Raw genomic sequence first — 19,408 nt, forward strand, 5'->3', positions numbered from 1 at the left:
TCAATCAAAACTACATTTTCTGGAGGACAAATGATGTGTCAGAAATAATTTCCTGGCCCTACTCTGGATCTGTTGTCTGCCATTGGGCAAATTGTTTACCTACTTTTCTTAAGCTGTCTGGCAACGCATCGTGTTTCTTAACAGCTTACAAACGAGTCAAATCAAAAAACATTTTTAATTTGGCAAACAGATTACAAATAAGCTTTTACATTATCTGAATGGTTCTAAAGCCAACCCACATGTTTCTAAGTGATTTGTCTAGACAATGGGTGAGTCAAGCCTTTTATCCATTCTTTTTTATACAATAATCAGTTCTGCTCAGTTAAGATTTCATTTTACTTTACCAAATTGAATGCCTTTCATTACTATGTGCTGTTTAATTTAACATTGTATTGACATTTTGCATACTAATTCACTTTGCTGAGGGTAGAGTCATAAGCCCATTTGAACAATGCGATACGTACAACACAGATTCATTGTACATACTAGTAGTGTCCTCAAAGATGAGATTACAGAATCCAAGATATCCCATTCAGAAAAAAAAAAGGCTTAGAAGATGAAAGGAAGTTCAGTGATGAATGGGAAACGCCACTGCCGAGATCTTTCTTTATTACCATTCTGTGGTATTTTCACTTGTTCTGTCCTGATGAGTAACGAGGACTTCATCGCTTTTGCTAAGCTTCACTGCAAATCACTGCTGTGATTAACACAGGTTAATCTCAGGACAGGCAGGGGCTCCCAGTTCTGGCGATGGGAGGATTTCAACCATCCTCTGTAGTTACAGGGAATTCTCTTGGGTGACCTTGAGAAAAGAGTCCCTCCCTGTGCCAGCAATGATGTTAAAACTTCCCTTAATGGAAAACATCTCCTACATGCTCTAGCCCCAGTTTTAACTCCTCAATCCTCTCTAATCTTTTCTTTAGGCTTCTGTGCACAGTTACTGAGACTACGCAGTAACAAAGCATACTGCTGAAAGACTAGCCGCCCACCTGGTCGGGATATCCACAGTTACATTTTGTCACACATCACTGGGACACGTGCCACAAATGAGCTTAAAAAAACTCCTATCCCAACAGAAAGCTTGTGATTACACTAAAGATCAGAGTAGAAACCATGGTGACTCCTGCTCTTCAAATCTAAAATCTTGCCCAATCATGCTAAATATGCTAGTATTTAGCTTGTCTTATGAAAAATAGCTAGTCTTATCAAAAATAGCTCAAATCTCTAAGCAATTTCTCCAGATTTCCTTTAGTTTGCAGCAAGCATGGATACTATCATACATCCCCATAAATGTGACCAGAAAACATAATTATCAGTTCTTATGCATCCAAATGGTAAAGGAATTAATTACCTATATTTGGAAATGGGCTTTGCAGCTTATGGATGAGGTTTTAAAAGCAGTTGGCCATGTCTCATCATAGCGGGTTTACCTTTAGCTTATTTGAGAACAGAGCTGGATACAGTAACATTAGTACCATAAATATTCTCAATAATTTATTAATAATCAATACATGGCTAGATTCTTCTCTCATATTGCTCTTACAGTGGTGGTATATTGAAGGCAAAGCCAGGCTTTTCATGTTTTATACATTTTGCAATAAATTACTAATGTATGTGCATGAAGAAATAAATGATCATGCCACATAGCTGGGCAACTACAACCCTGCTCCCCAGCTTCATGGTCTGCTTGAGATTTCTGTTTCAGAGCTTGTGACAAACCATTTACTAATCGACCATTTACTGTTTGTTCTTCATGCATTGCTTGAAGTCTACTTTTTCCTTGACAGGGTTGATTAATATTAATTAATTTTAACTAGAGCTGTACAGAATACAGAATATTTTCTAGGATTTTCTAATATTCTGACATTTCATTGAGATACAGGAGGAAGAAAAAAGTAATCCATATTTTAAAATTTTCCTTGCAACAGCATGTCAAACAAATCTAAATATAGGGCATCCAAATCTTTAGTTTAGCAACGCTGGAATTTTACATTGTGAAAATGTTTATATACTGTATGCTAAATAAAACATTCTAATATTGTGTTATAAAGACAATGCTGCTAATGCAATACAAGGCCAAAATAAAAAGAATTTAAATGACAAACCACAATGAAACATTTTAGCTACAGAGATAAATATATTTTGACACTATGAAAACAGTTTCTTTCATCATGAGGATATATCTCAATTAAGTGTTTTTATTGCAAATTTTGGCAACTTTCAATTTAGCTGAACTGCATTTATCTGACATCAATCTCTTCTGTCAAAAAAATTATTGGTTCTATTTCCAGTGTACAACACCAGTAATTCTAACACTCACGAGATTCTTCATGTTTCTTTGCCAGACCCTTTCTTAGAAATTAGAAATGACAGATGGGATTTGTGAGAGAAAAGGATACTTCCTGTACATAGAGCCCAAGGGCAAGAGAAAAAGCCAACATCCTCCGCACGGATTTTTGCTAGCTATTGCCTTTGTTTTCTCTGTAGCCCCTCTTGTCTTATTAAGCCGGAATCCTCTTCGATTGCTTTCCATGCGTAAATTTTTCAAAAGGAAAGAATGTCCTTAATAAAACCTTTGGGAAGCCCAGGGGTGTAATGATAGTGCTCTTTACATTAATCAAACAGTAACAAAGCCGATCCATCCACCATGCATGGACTCAGATCTCCAAAACAGCCGAAAGTCTGCAAAACACCAATGAAAATAATTTATTTTGTGCCAGTATATGCATGTAATGAAAAATAGAATTAGGATCTTAGAAGGAAATCTTTTTCTGGCCCAACCATAACCAGTTTTTAACTGCAGCACTGCAATATTAATATCTAATATTTAAAGTATGCAAATGATACAATTGTAAGCGCAGAGCAAAAATTGATATACCTCACACATGACACATCTCTATATGTTCAAACACTTTGTACCTTAATTTATTTTTTATGGAAGCATCTGAATTTCATCTCCTGGAAACTGATTTCTTCTGCAGCACCATAGCAGAATGGTCCACCACCCCTGCATATGAGTTTAATAATGTGTATCAGGCTTGGAGTGAATTTAAAACTCCATCTGTATTCATTCCTCAATGTACACTTTGACTATTAGCAATTTGAATACTGCTGTTAATTCATCATTTTTTTTGTTTTCCAAATTTGACTGTGAAGAAGTTGGCACTTGCTGGTTTTTGGACTAATATCTAACATTCCATCAGAATGGGTGATTTCTGACAAACTTATAAAATATGTAATTCTTGCACACACATAGTGGAAGATTTTGTTCTTTAACTGAGTTGTTACTTAAGTTAATAAGAATCCTGCTGTATTCCACAAGAATTCTATATCGGGTTACTCGCTGATGATAGTAAACCGGTTTTCAAAGGATGCCAAAGCTTCCAAATCAGCATTTCAAAAAGCAGGTAAACATTCTGCAGACTCTAAGTGCAGAATATAAACACAAATGGGTCCCAACAGCGGTTCATCTAGACTTGCCGCATATTTCAAATAACTAAGAAAGTGATGCTTCCTTGTCTGTTTACCATAAACTCATTACAAAGACTTCTCTCAATTTAAATACAGGAAATTATTGCTCATTTCGCTCTTCTTCCTGCTCATAAATTGCTTGCAAGCTGATCCTGGTTTTCTTCAAATATATTCACTATCTCTACTTATTATCTATCGGTATTATAATTATGCACACAGGTACCATCGAATCCTTTTCTTATGTAGTTGGGAAATTATTCCAGCAATGAGCAAGAAGCAGCCAAGAACGAATAGCAATCAAGAGCAGGGACAGGACGTTCATATGCTAATACCTTTTATCCCCGTGGTTACCTGTAATGTTTTTGGCATGAATAACAACCATTTCTTCAGCTTGTAAACAAAACGCATGTGAGTGTGTGTCTGCAAGTAGTAAAGCAAAGGGAAGATGTATGGATGATTCCAGTGGCTCTTTGGAGATTCCAGTGGCCTTCACCTCCAGCTTCAGCATCCTGCTCCATATTGCATGAAGGTGCCAAATTTGCATGCACTGGCTTTAGGACCAAGCATTGCAAGTGATAGTAAAGTCTCCGAAGACAATAGCTGGGGGCAGAGGATGGAAGGAACAAGAAGAGTGAGGAGCTGACAGCTGTCTGCAACCTCACCATGCCATTAGCATACAAAAAAGCACCCATTCATTTTCTCTTATCTGCCAGCCCAAGCTTTACAGTCTCTGGAAGCCAGAGGAAGGGATCAATAGACATTTGCTGACAACTGAAGTTCTGTTTTAATCCACCAACAAATGTCTATGTTTTGGCAGCAGAGGTTTTTATACTGGTCTGAAATCATAACGTAAGAGAAGTCCAGCTAGCCCTTTACAGGACTCATGGTTTAAATAGCAGAAATACTGCTTGCTGCATAGCAGACTTCCAGTTTCCACTGGCAAAGTCCACGCTGGTGACCTAGACACAACTGTCATGTTCAGGCTAAAAGAAATTTATTCTGCAGATGGGCTTGTAAACAGAGGTAATATCATTTATTAGCACAAATTACATGCCTGAAGAAAACAAATAAGCTTTCAAGGACATAAACTGCCTTCTAAACGTAGTAGCCAATGCATGATGAATTGTGTGTTTGTAAATACCACTTGGAGCCTGGATGTTGAAGTTGCTGTATAGAAATACCAGCTAGTTTTAATAAGTTTATGGTTAAGTAGCATCCAAAAGCCAATGAATTCACATTAATTCATGTCTATGCTGTGTTCATTTGGTTCTCTTTAGGGGCAGGTACATAGCAAATTTCCATCAATCCTATATCAGGAGGAAACTGTTAATAACTAAAAGAACTAAAAGAAAACCTTAGTCTGAGAGAATTGTTGGTTACGTGTGTCCAAAGCATCTGGCTATGTTCCTGATAACTAGATAAGGTTCCAAGCAAGAATGAGCAGAAAAAATAAAAACTATCTTAAGTCTTTAAACCAGTCCCTTAATGAACGTATCTCATTTCTTCTGTACTCTAAAAACTTTGATTCTAGCCAAAATGGCAAGCAAACATAGTCAACTCAGATTCACAGTCAAGCTACAGACAACAATGTTTGATGAAACCTTTTGAGATGCTCACCCAAACTGCTGGACTCATTTCATTCAGCTGTTTCTTACAGCTGTGTTTTGTGCCTATGCGTTTATAGGGCATCAGTCACTGTGATATTGTGGGCTGGCTGAAAACCAAAGACAAGGAGTGTTCGAAATAAGGATTTCCATTTAAATGAAAAGTTGTTTTGTTTGTCCTCCCAACTGACTCTGAGACTGCCTCAGCTGTAATACCTGTGCTTTACCTCCTGGGCTTCAGTTACATTATAGATTCTTTTTTTTTTTTGCTAGAGTTTCCGGGTTCCCAGGCATATTGCCATTTTCTGCTACTTACACACAAATGCCTCTATAAAAACCTTATTCTCCAATCTTAACACTCCTTCGGGCTGTATGAGACCTTTCATTCCAAATTTCTAATTTCAGTAAAGGTGCTACACAAAAGCTGTTGAATTATTCAGAACTATATGTAACCAGTATAAATTCTCTAGGGTCTGTCTAGTTTAATTAAAGGTAAATCCCAACAGACATTGTAATTACAATGAGAGAGTAAACAGGAAGAGTTAAACAACCTGTAAATGGAAGATAAATAAAAAAAAAACTTCTGTAGACAACGGTTCCCCTACATTTATATCAAAGCATTCACTGTCAGGTTACCTAAGTTCTTGCTGTTAATTTAGAACAACCTATACCATTACATGCAGGACTGATCTTTATGACGACACAGCAGGAGTAGATGGTTAATTCATGGCTAGCTTGTCAGAGTAAGAAATTCAGCGAGTTATTGTTTATCTGGTGCCTGATCTCCCTGTGGCATAAAAAAGCTGGAAGCACCTGCTTTAGGAAGTATTCTCAATTTGGCTGTATTGCAACTGGGAAAGATAAACCTGCCCCGGGATTACAGCAATGACCCTGCCAGATCCAAGACATGTAGACAGCTGAATTTGGGATGCTTTGTCTCAGACTGAATCCCACCACCTTTGTCAGTGTCAAGAGGGACTGCGGGATTTTCCTGTGCAATTGGCCAGGCACTGGGGGGAATATTTACACCCCAAAGCATAGAAGCCAGAGAACAGTGTGAGGCACAGCTGACCATGAAGAACAGCTACGAGTGTTATCATCAAAAAACTCAACTGAACAAATAAAACTTCTAACAACTGCCATAAGCAAATGTTAGAAGCAGGATCTCTTGGAAAATGTAGAGCAAATGTTACCTACAGCATGCTGACTGAAATGAAATATCTATTCGCGAGCACTCTTTGGCTAAGTCCACCATAAGATCGAGTTGGGTAACCACTGAAAGCAGTTACTCAGGAACGCTCCCCTTTTACCTTTGATAATGTCACTTCTGATCCCATTTCCTGGGACGTTTGCATGTGTGATGGCTTATCCATTCAGTTCCAGTGCAAACTTAGACCAACAGAAAGAGTTGCCTTCTTCCAGTGTCATCCATGCAGGTATCAATAGGATGGCAGAACTGAAAGAGCACTCAGCCATGGGTAGAACCAGGCCACCTTCACAAAATTAAATTCATTTGGGGCTAGGCAGTGCCTTCTCACACTGCCTTGAGAAGATGGCATAGAGGCCTTATGATCCCAAAGTAGACTGGGAAAGCAATATTTGTACCCTGTTTCTCTGCTGGTAGGATGAAGGGATGGATTCTCTATTGATTTATGTCCACAGCAAAGCACAGTGGACAAATCAGATGTCACACTGAGGGGAAGCTGGGTGAAGCTCTGCCAACTCCACTGACTATCTCTCACTTGTATTGAGTTTCAGGCAGAAGCACTTGGTTCACTTGCCCACACATAGGCACCTGGAGCCATTTTAGGTGCTCTGGTGTATCCTGCTTGACTTCCAGGTGCCAGAAAGGCACAGCTCTCCCATGGCCCTGTGCCATCTTAGCCAACCTCATGCCAATACCTCAGATGTCCTTGGGCTTCTCTGTGATGGCAGCAGTTTAGAAAGTTTAGGTAATCCCATAAGAGGACAGAAATCCTATTGAGTAGCTTAAGTGATCTTTTATAAAGCTGCAATTCCAAATTCTTGGTATTAGAAGCATTAAACAGCATTCAGGCTAACCCATTGTTGAAAGTTCAGGAGCTAAAATATAAATGGATTTGCCCAAAATATTTATTAGATTATCTCAAATTCATAAAACATCTATGAAATGAACCTATTTATGCGCAGTTTACAAGCAGAGTGAGGCACTCATACCCTGATCATATTCCTGATACCTTGCAAAGAAGAGTACTCAGAAAGAAGAGTGTAGAAGAGGAACAGAAACACTAGTCGTGTCTTAGTGGTTTGTGGAAAAAAAAAAAAATCAGGTGGTGTATTTCCTTCTTTTAAGGATGCTGTTGCCCTACAAGGTGCAAGATTTCATATGGCCTGGTAGGGAAGACTACTGCTAAGATCTACAGACTTGTAATGAAGGAGAGGATTCCCCATGCACTGAAATTTTGGATATGTGTTTGTGGTAACGAAGTGATAATGGATGTAAGCAAGATTTGGAATACACTGAATAACTGAAATGAATGCAGAATGGCTTGTTGTTGCCCATTGACAGTTTAGTTATAATTTAAGCAGCTGGGCAGGGATGAAGGGCAGGACTGGAACTCAAGACCTCCCCTCCATACAGGGGAAATGTAGCCATCATTTTTGAGCAATATTTGACAATACAAAATACATTTTTCACAGGCTTCTTTCTCCCCATCTGAAGAATGAAGTGAATGACATTTTCTTCATCTCAGCTGTTGCCTTGGGATGTATCAGAGACAGGGTCCTTGGGACAAAGGCTAAAATTGTTTGGGTTATTTATCAGAGACTGGGTTTAGTGGTTTCCAGTTAGTTAGAGCTAAAAAAGCTATGCTTTTGAAGTGTGATTTTTTGGGAGTTAATGTTTTCTTTTGAAAGTCTGTAATTCTGCAATAATAACTGTTTTTATCTGAAATAATGCTGCAAGCCAGTCCTATTGGCCAGAGCTATGAATATATTACTAGCATTGAAATTCTGGCTATCTGTTATCACCCATACCAGTACTAGAATGGAGACGTGAACTCACATCCATTTGCACAGTAGTGACCCTTAACTGTATAGTGTTGCACCGTTGTGTTGGACACAAACATGGCATCCAGTGTTTTCAAATACATGTATTTAAAGGTAGATATCTAAAATCGTTATCTAGACAGATAGAGCAATGTTCCAAGTCTGAGTGGTCTGCCATCAACAGACCAGACTGCTTTTACCAGACTGCCAAAATACAAGGATAAATGTTCAGTTTCACATACTTGGGTATCAAGACTTTGGCTTCTGCAAGTCTGATTTCTTTCTATGCAAGTCAATAGCTTTACCGCTTCTTGTAATTTTATGTAAGTACTAAGAGGTACAAGGAAAATAAAGGTGCAAAGCTCATGTTTAAAGAACTAGATGACTAGCATGTCTATCCTGACAGCTTTTTAAAATCACATATAAACAATTCCCCATCCAATTTTCCTATCTGCATTAGTATATTTATGTTTAAATGTAAGTATCTGCATTTGTAAATACACATGTTCTCTCATCTTGTCCAAGTGCTGGAAATGCTCCCATACATTGCAGAGGAATACAGTATGTGGGTGGCAATTTTCTCCAAATATTTTATCAAGCAATTTTCAGACAGCTTGGATTATGGATTTTCCTACCTAGCTGAAGAAGAACAACAATAGTGCTATTAAAGCTATTAAAAGATAATAGCTGATACCTACAGAGGTAGAGAGGGCTGGGAAGGTGGGAGAAAAATTGTTCTGGTTTAGGCAACTCGGCCTAATCCTGTAACACAATGAGCTACCCCAGCTCTTCTTGCAGTAGTGGAAAGAGCTCAGCGCCTCGTAGCCCAGACTGGCTGCTGTAAATGAGCATAAATTGCAGTTATTGGTACCTGATCACTAAGGCATGGCTGGCTGCAACAAGTCTAGGGAATGGCCCTGGGTTAGCGGTCTCAGAAACCCAGGCTTTATCTATACAAGGAAAGTAAGGGAGACCTGTTGGGTGCAGACAGGTTGGAGATGGCTGTCCCCACAGATCCATGTCCCTACAAGGATGGGTACGGGGCAATTCAGCTGGCTGCATGGCCTGAGACCATGCTGTGCTAACCTGAGCACTGAGCAGCTTTTGCATGAGCTGGTACATCTGCACAGCACAACGCAGCATGGATTTACCCTTTCAGTTTGTGGTTCTCTGTGACGTTCTCCTCTCACATTGATCTACTGCCAGTAATTGAAATATAGATAAAAATTATTCTTCCATGATCATAAAGGAAAGTAGTCATGATCATACAAGAAAGTAATGAGAAGAACTAGGTCCTGATCCCCCAGACCTCTGGCTTAACCAAGAGGTGACCCTATTTCTAACATGATCTTGTTACTATTCATTAATATAGACGTAGAAGATACCTAGTTATCAGACGTATTAATGAAGAGTGAAGAAATCACAAATTTGCCAGTAAGGCTGGTATGAAAGAAACTGTCATTGTTGTTGGTTTATGATAAAGGAATTATCAAACAGGTAAAAATAGTTTCCTGCATTTGATTATTAAAATAAGAACACCACGGGTCTGAGGAAGTGGGGGCATGGAGTGAAAATATTGGCTGTGAATAGAACTTGATCAAGAGGGAAAGGAAAAAGCCCTGCTGTATTTTTCAGCTAATAAAGCCATTATACATTTCAACCTAGAAATAGCTTGTACGTAGCTTCTCAAATTCTGCAGTTAAAACTAGGAGCTTAGTGCAGTTTCTTGCATAAAGGCATCTAGGGTTCTTTGAGATGACGAAGGGTACTTCTCTTGGTTCAGTCCAGAAGGACCTAGGTCTGGGGTCTCTGTCACACCTACAGCCCATGCATAGGTCTCAGACATCCTCAGGCACCTCAAAGGGCACTAGATGCCAATGTCTGGCAACTGAGTGTAGCCCTAAGAATGGACCTGGCAGATCCTTCTTCCAGCTCCGCTACAAATTTCCACCGGGACTTGGGTTAAACTCTTAAGCTCATTCCTATAAATAGACTCAATTTCCACTAACTTCTGTGGGAACATTGATTCTTAAAGAAGAAGAGGTGCCTATGATAGGATTCAGGTGGCCTAATTTAGATACCTTATCTGTGTCTGCATTTTAGATGCCTAGTGAATAAGTCCTCCAGAAATCCAGGCAGACAGGATCTTCCTTTGAAGACATCTCACCACTGACTGTATAGGAAATATCAGATCTTTTTTTAGGATAGCTGGTTTGCTTTGGTATTTAAAATGTAGCACATTAGATGTCTGCAGTTAGATAGACTGGATTTCGTAGTTTAGGTATGTGGATCTGAACTGTATAATTTAAATTTTAAAAAAACAAGATGCACAGACTTTGTCGTTAACTTGTACATGCATTTCTGAGCAGGCTGTACATAACTGTGGAAGCTGTATGTCCAAATGTCCATTTGAGCAAATGCAGCCTTTTGGTGGTGCAGATACCCAGATAACAGGAAAAAGGTGAGCGGAATTTATGGCAGACCATTGAAGCTGTTGGCGTTAAGTTACACAACTTGTTTAGCTGATATGATAATATTCACATGATCTAATTGCAAGATAAACCAATGTTTAGGAAATACACAGATCTTAAGATGGAAAGTGAGCTATTAACTGCAAATTATTATTGTAATTTAAAAGCACCACCTGTGTTCATCAAACTATTTTTTTTTCTTCTATCATCCTAATTCAGAAAAATGGAAACGACATGAAATTTTCAGTGTGCAAAATGATCTGTTCATGAGCAAACAGCAGACTAAGACAGTGCAGCAGAAACAATTCAGTGAATTAGACCAAATAACAAATACATCTGAGAGAACCATCATCTTCCTCCTGGAACATACAGAAGCAAGATGGGATTCAACAAATACATTTCCCAGTGTGAACTGGTCTCCTAGCTGTACTTGAAAGTTCAAAGAAGAATAAAGTCTAAGAAATGCTACCTCACCAAAATGTTCTCAAACACTGCAGTAAACACACATGAAAGATTGGGACATTTTATTCTCCATTCTCCTATTAAAAGTGGTTGTTCAGTCTATGCAAATACACTACTCTTCAACATTTGTGACTGGGATTCTTCTCACCTAGCTTTAGACATTTGCAATCTCGACAGCTACATCTGAGCCCATCGCCTTTGGCTCACTTTGTACTCAAAGGAGAGCAATAGGTAACCTAGGGTGCTATTCAGCTGTCCTATTTAGGAGGCCTAATTTTAGGTTAAGATGAATCACATTCCAGAAGTGTCTACGTTTCTCCATCAACTAGAAAGGGAGCTCAGATGTGAAATTTCTGCATCTTATTTTTTCTCAGTGAACACTGCTTCAGAAACTCTGAATCTTAACACTCGCAGACTTGATTTTATGCTGTGTAAAAAGGGAGAAAAATAAAGTAAAAAAAAGAAATAAATCTTGAGGAAGCTGGCACAACTTCAGAAGACTGAAGGCAACTTTGAATCTGTCTGGATCAAAAGGTAAGCTGGCGTTTAGTGTTTAGACAGAAAAGGGAATTCCACCTGAAGAGCCCTTGGAGGGGATTAGTTTATGCAAAGGCTTCTCAGTCATCAGGGAAGCTCCCGCAGTCACCATGCTGTTGCTCTCTGAGCTTCCAGCACTGCCGGGAGCAATTTCAGTTTCTTTCTGCATCAGCATCAGCGACAGGCATGTTTCGGATGAGGCATCAGCTGAATGGGAGAACAAAGGGCAACCAAAGCCCTTCAGGAGCTCGCTTTACAAGATCCCCATAAATCTTTTAAAATTCTTCAGTCTAATTGCATTGGCCCAGTTTTTGCCCCTGAGTTGCTCCTACCTTAAACAGATGTAAATATGAGGAGAACTGAGCCTGGTCTGCTTAAGATTTTTCATGGATGAGTTTTGCATTGTATATGGTAAAAAAACCCTGCCTTTTTCCCTTCTTCAGGTACATGCTACCGAGGAAAATTCTCAATAGAAGAAAAGGGCTGACTATGCTCCTACAGCTGCTGCATGCTGTACCCACCTCTGTGCATGGAAGGTGAGGGAGACAGATGATGCTCCATAGCTGGGACTAAGGGAGAACTAGGCACAGCAGAAGTACTGAGCGTAGACTCTCCTGTGGCCAAAAACTGTGGAAATCGCAACAGATCCTAAGCAAATCCTTTTCTGGATGGGAATGAGGCTAAAGAATAGATTAGTGCCCATGAGAAAAAACCTGAAAACCCAGAAATTGCATAATTAAGAGTATTCTTAGGCTACAAGTTGCTGGGAGATTTGTTTCCAAGCATCAGCTCTGCTCCTGTCTTTACCAGACTATGTCCTTTTTATGAGAAATGGGCAAATATGATTGGATCTACCAACGAAGGCGTGTATGTACATTGGCTGCCAGTGTTGTAGTTCTAGTTTTTCTGCCTGTAGCTGTTGAATGCATGGCCTGATGTGAAAAATGGATACAGCAACCCCACCAAAGTCAGGGGAACTGAGTCCCTTCCAGTAATAAGCCCAGCCCAAGGAACAGCAAAGAAACACTTGACTACCTCAGCAAGGAAAAAGTTGTCCTTGTGCTTTTCATTCTTCTTCAGCCAAAACATACAAAACTTAGTTCTTCTGATACATAAAGTACAAGTATCAGTGATAAATGGTGTTCCACCCATCTTCTTTCCATCTTATCTTCTAAATGGTCTATTCTATTTTACGGCCCCCAGTTACAAGTTCCTGTTATTCTTTGGATTGCTGTAAAACTGAACAGTCTCCATATGTTCAGAGCAGCTTGCAATTAGCATACCCTGAACTTAGAAACTGCAGTCTATTAAAAATATGGACACATTAAAGCATAGCATCTGGAAACCTGCAGATGTTCGTCTCGCACAGTAGGCTTCCGATGCCAGGGTCAAATGGAGACTCCTAGCTATCCCAGAAAAGAGGTTATATGTGTCACCATTCAGCGGCAGAACTTCAGAGAATCTTTATACTTTCTTGGAAAATGTTATATTATTTCACACTTACCTTTTACACTACTTTCACATTAAAAAGATAAAGAAAAAAATAAAAAAATTTTTAAAAAAAGCTAAGGTTTGCTATGTTATAACCACTCAGTTGGATTTCTCAATTAGGCTTATAGCCACAGCACCAATAAAACTATGAAGATATGAATATGAAAGTTTTAATCCAAACTCAGACGTATTTTGCTATGCCAGTTGTCTCATTTTGTGAAGTTTCCATCAAACCAAGGGCTTGCTGGAGCACCATTTCTGCTTAAATGCATTTTTGTTCTATCCCATAAAAAGTGTAAGGAGTAATGCTTTCGCAGGAACATGAAGTAGAGATGAAGACTGGGCTTATGTCTCTTCCAGAAATGAAAAGTCCTGAAATGGACCACATAGTTTTCCTCTTTATATAGCTGTCAAGGCAAAGACAGCTCTCTATTTTATCCAGATTCCCATTTGAACAAATATGCTGCACTAGCTGAGGGCTGTTTTCCATTTTAATAGCAAATATTCTGTCAATAACAACCTTGTACATGAAACAGGAGCTTTTCAATATATATTATATTAATCAAACTAATTGAAGCACAAAAATTACTGCTAACAAGTAGACACAGATTCTAGCAGATCTGAAGTGCTTTTTGGAAGTGGCACTACTGAAGTAAAAAAATTTAAATGATCCATATTGCTTTGTACAAGACTTAAAAGCAATATTAAGTAACACAACAAATTCAGCTCAGTGCCTTCACTTGGCTATCTGAGGGATGAATTTGGCCCAAAGGCTGGGATTCGGCTCCACATTTACACACCTCTACCGTAAGAGCAGCTGTTCATAGGTAGGGCAGGTGCCTAAACACTGTAGTCACTCGAGATTTAGGATAGCTGCATCATGCCCATGGCCTAAGCAGGTACAAAAAATGAGCTAAGAAAGATCTGCTCCTTTCTGCATATAGCTGCTGAGGCCGGGAGGGTATCTCAGGGCTCTCAAAACCTATGTTTAGGCAAATGAATATAGTTTCTTAGTCAAAGAGTCAGTGATGCTTGACTGAGTGGATGCACATGTCCACTTTAGGATGGGATGAATCACCCTCTAGATTCCTTTGAAGGCTTTGAGTAGATCCCCGTTGATGATAGTGGGATCTTAAACACCTAGCATATAGGAAGTTATCTACATTAAAGATGCCTACATTTATGCATCTGAAGTCAGTTAAATTAGTCCAGAGGTGCATATTTCTTTCCTCTAAATACAGAGAAAGCTTACCTCATTAGCTTAAACTGGATACCTGATAGATGAACAGCCAATATGGTGAGTTGAACCCCACACTCCCAGTTTGTCATATACTTTCCAGTTTAACATAACTATCCTTTATATCAGGCACACTTCATATAGAAATGAGAAATAACAACATTATTATGCTATTCTCTAGTGAAAATATAATGGAAATATTGTCTCCTACCAGGTACTAGAGCAAGCTCGGTTCAAAAATCCAGAAGCTGATTCCACCCTCGTGTCTGTGCTGGTACCAGGAGGCTGAATTTTTGGCTTAGAGATAAAACTGGAAAAAAAATGTGTCCAAATGCCATTAATATATTTGTTAGTAGTAAGTTGATATTCTAGATGTTATTCTATAATAATCATGGTTCCATTGTGTTAGACAAAACATAGATGTGTAACCAAACTGTCTTTTGATCATAATATAGCTATTAACAGACCTTTTGTTATTATGAAATACCTCCAGAAGAGTAGTCTGCTTCATGTGATTTTCACCACTGAGGATAATCAGGAAAACCTGGAAGATCTGTTATCTGACATCTTGACTTGAATTACTCCCCATGTACTGCATTTGCTCTCTCATGGACCTGACCGACTAAGACTATTTTTATCTGGATGTTAAAAACTTGATGGAGTGCTGAAGTAGGTCTGTTTGCTCAGAGGGTTTGGCAGCTGCAATTAGTTGGCCCATCTGCTGTTTACAAACAAGCAGTCTGAGTGGCAACATGTATTCTCCATACATCGCATATCTTGGTAAAATCATTCCAGTCTTTCTTCACAATCTTGAGCAAGACTTCTCTGGTGCTTCAGCTCGGCTCTTTCCACATCATAAATATTTTGACAACATCCTTTAGAGTATCTCAATCTCAAATCTCAGTCAGATTCATCTGTCATTTACAGGCATGTTTGGCTCATTTGCTTGTAATGTGTAGATTGTGTGTTTTCAGTAACAGGTGTCATTAGAAAATACCATCATGACCAGAAAGCAGAGAGAAGACAAAGAAGGAACGCGAAAGACAGGAGGAAAGTAAATCGTATAAAGAGAGCTATGGAGATCTCTTCACCCTTTCTTTGAAAAATGAAGTCAGGAGAAAAGTGATGAAATTGAGAGGCAGAAAATTTAAAACTAGAGCTGTTTTTTCCTGCAGTGTGTAATTGCCAAAAGACGCTTTTTAGATGTTATCTCTGTTATGTGTCCGGTCCTCAATGCAGAGGTTGTTTCTTGTCCTTTTGGAAAGTGGATTACGTCCTGCAGGCACCCGTTGCAAAAAATAATGAAAAAAAATGGGTTAGTTTGGCTTAGATATCTGTATGTTTAGTAAAATATTATGTGTCGTTCACGAAAAGACTCAGCAATAGTAATTAAGAATATGCTTCATCAGCAAACAGGAGAAAAAGCAGTAAGGACATCTTTACAAGTGTCTAGTGCTGACTGATGTGAGAAATGGTTTATACTGCTGCATAAATAATGTTTTTGCTTCTTATTCCTGTTCACTGGCAGAACAGCCAGTGGCATGCCAAAGAAAGAAAGAAAAACCCACTTAGAAATGATTCTCTGGAGTCTGCAGCCATCCACTTCACTGAGGAATAACTCATTTGAGAGTACAAAACATTTCTGCTCCTTGCGGCATTACCGCAGATACTAATGGAGTTATAAGTCTTTGCTGTCTATCCATTTTCTGGTATGGGGTTGTTGGTTTTTCTGGGCAGTGACAATGTGTTCTGAAATAAAAAAAAGAAAACACTTTCTTTCTTGACTGCTTGCTGAAAATGTAACAGAAGGCTAGATTTTGTGCTCACTTCTATAGGGAAGTAAGTAAAAACAAAGTACTCCTCCCCTGTATCTTCTGCGCCAGCGATTAAGCTCCTGGGCAGAGAAACACAAAAATTTGCAAGGTTTCCTATTGCTTATCCATTCTTAGAATGGGAAAGAGGGCACAATACAGAACAGACAGAGCACTGGATCCATGCTTTGACTCCTTGTCTTAAGACATGCACCAGCAAAAGCCAGATTTATTTGCTGTGCACTATATTTATTCCCTCTGCTTCCTGTAACAAGGAGGAATTGTGATTTCATGCATCAAAGGGAATGACAATAGCTCTGGGGCCATGGATCTGATGTTTTGCCCCTGCTCCATGCTACGCCTAAAGTCTGAACCTAGCTCATCATGATGGGTTTGCCATTGCCAGATATGCTGAACATGAAGTGTCTCCATCTTCTGCCCACTTTTAGGAGCCATGTTTAAGCAATAACAATATTAAGAAGAAACAATTTATCCAAATAAATTAAGGGCTAAATATACGTACATATGAATCAGTGATGCTGGGTGTCACATGCTGTCAGCAACTTTCTACCTCAACTGGAAAATGATTAATTGCACTAACCCAGTTGTGGAATTGCATCAATAACCCCAAGAAAAAAACAGATATATTCAGGAAATTGTAACTGTAAGACTTTTGAAACTGGAATAAATGAAACTAAAGGAATTTACAAAATTTTTGAGAGAGGGGCAAGCCTATGAGTTGACCTGTGCTACCTAAATTTTAGACATATATTTACATTCACATATAGATACAGATGTAGAGCAAATTACCTGTGAGTATAAAATGCTTTCCTATCTCCAGTATGATGATGAGACAGATAATGATAGATTCATACTCATGAAGTAGGAAGGCAAAAAGGGGTGATGAAACTGAGCACATAGAGTAAATACTTGTAATTAATATACTATACTAGAATACAGAGTCGTATTTTATATCACATTCTGCATGAAAACAATGCCAACCGATAGCAAAAAAACCCCAACCATAGGTTTACTAAAGGATGTGAACACCGTCCTAAGAAATTAAGCAAGAAATGAAAAAAAAAGTTTAAAAAAATGCCTTGACTTGTTTTCATTTCCTTATTCTGTATGATTAAACTAGTCACAAATGAGCATTAACCCACTGCTAACACAGATCAGAGCCAATGACTGCCATGTATTGGATGCATCATACATACATGTTACACAGACTGTGACAACTGAATGCACACTGCAACACAACCTAGAGAAAAAATTGTCTTCTTTAGCAGTGATGTTAGGAAAGGCTTCTGCAAGCAATCTAAGACTATCAAAATGATCTACCTCATCGCAATCAATATTTCTATATTCAGATCTCCAAATCAATTTAATTTGTGCATTTGTTTAGCAAATCAATACAGAGAAAGATATATTTTGAATCATAACAAAAAGTTCAGCACTGGAGACAGTAGCCTAATCTTTAGGATACAAAAATATCTCAGTTCATCTGAAAATCGGAATGAAATATCTGGATCTGGTGTTCTATGAGCCTGAAGTCTTCTCTTTTTAAATGAGTCAAACAGCAACAGTGCAGCTTCCCGTAGTTACCATATTATTATTATGATTTGTTTTGCTATTGCTGAAGATGTGTTTCAGCTGCACAAGCTACAACAAAGACATAGTTATGCTCCAGAAGGCTTTCAACGTCTAACACAAAGACACAAAGACATGGGGAAGACATGATTTCCTTAATAATGGAAATTAATAAATGAGGAAAACACCTTGACTTTTATTAAATCACTTATTGAGGTGAAACAATAATTCACTGATCAGACCCCTCCTGATCTCAGCCTGTGGGACCACCAGGGTGTGGGTCTCCATAGTCGTCTTCTCTACAGTCATGCCAATATCAGTCTGGTGGAAAAAGAAGGGAGCTGGTGAGGGAGCTTCAGTGCAAGAACTTTACAGAGATAGGGCTAAAATTGGTGACCACCCCTCCCAGCCCAGAGGGAAACTCTCACGTCTGTGTTTCTTCTCCAGGTTTCCGAGTTTCCACCACCCACTGCTCTCCAACAGTGGTAAAGCTGAGCAGCTGCGACCTCCTGTGGATCCCCACCCAGCAGCATTGCACTGTCCTGCCCTCTGCTCCTCAGTGCACTCCTGGCTTATCCATGCACCCTGGGGAAGGAGAATTTCCCACAACAGAGTTTTGCTCAGTCTAATCCTGATGGGAATGATCCCTCCAAAGGCATGAAGGAAACATTTACTGGTGACATTCTGAAATGTAGCCAGGGTATATAGTGGAATGTGCCAGAAACTACTGAGACTGATTTAAGGATTAGGGATTTTTTTTTAATGTGTTTCCCAGTATTTTGGCCATTAGGACTTATATTTTGAACTCTTCTCTGGAATCAATTGGTCTAGAAATTTATTTTTTTTGCCTCTCTCTTTCTCTCTTTATTTCATATAAAAGCAAACATCTCTCACAATCCCCTAGCTCCTGAAACCAGGATTGAAAAATGCCACTTCTGAGGGTCATGTGGAAAAGCAGTAGCCGTGTCAAAGCAGTTCTGGAGAGCTATTGATCCATCCTAAAACAAATGTCCGAGGTAGACTGATGAGATCTTCTCCTAAAGGAACCTCCACTTACTCTGCAGAGAACTCGGTAGCTACCTGGGCTAGACCCCTATGTTTTAGAAGGGCAAAGTTGGGTTGGAGGAATCCCACCTCCAATTTCACTAGAAAATACAAAAAATTCTCAGAGTTTACACAAATGGCGAGACCAGGTAAATGATACACCTTTGTGCAATATTAACGTGATTTTTTGACTTTTGCTTAAAAACAAAATTATTGCTTAAACCTTTGCATCTGCCCACCACAGGCAGAGAAACACTCAGTCTCTAGAGTGCCATTACCACCACTGCTGTTTTTAATGGCGGCGCGTGCCAGGTCGGGAGGAACACAGCACACAACAGCGGTTATTCAGCTTTCTCTTTTTCTAAACACGTGTGAGATAAGACATTCATTCCACAAGCCTATGCTGTGCCCTGATAAATACTATGTGATTTGAAATTTTAGCACTTACGCATGTGAAGGTTGGTTGAAGGAGATAGTCGCGTGGGGCTTGATTATAGTGTTTTATCACTCAGCCGAACATCTAATGTTTAGCACAGTAGTTGGAGCGCTTCTTTTCATGTCATAACAAAGGTTGCCCTCAGATAATAATTACAGCCTTCTTAATAAAAGGGAAGTTGGTTTGGAACTGCCTGAAAAGTTCAGAAGCTAGAGATGAAGTTTGGA

The 19,408-nt window shown here is 39.1% G+C and overlaps 1 long non-coding RNA gene across 1 annotated transcript in view; it reads right to left on the minus strand.

The window, feature by feature from the left end:
- Positions 1 to 2,148: 2,148 nt before the first annotated feature.
- Positions 2,149 to 19,408, minus strand: part of LOC143158967 (uncharacterized) — a 61,973-nt gene continuing 44,713 nt past the window's right edge. The window contains exons 3-4 of the long non-coding RNA XR_012995080.1: positions 14,512 to 14,610; positions 2,149 to 2,682 (exon numbers count right to left, since the gene is read on the minus strand). This is a non-coding gene — a long non-coding RNA (uncharacterized LOC143158967). The remainder of the gene's footprint in view (positions 2,683 to 14,511; positions 14,611 to 19,408) is intronic.

Source organism: Aptenodytes patagonicus, chromosome 3, assembly GCF_965638725.1.
Source record: "Aptenodytes patagonicus chromosome 3, bAptPat1.pri.cur, whole genome shotgun sequence".
In the NCBI taxonomy this organism is placed as follows: domain Eukaryota; kingdom Metazoa; phylum Chordata; class Aves; order Sphenisciformes; family Spheniscidae; genus Aptenodytes; species Aptenodytes patagonicus.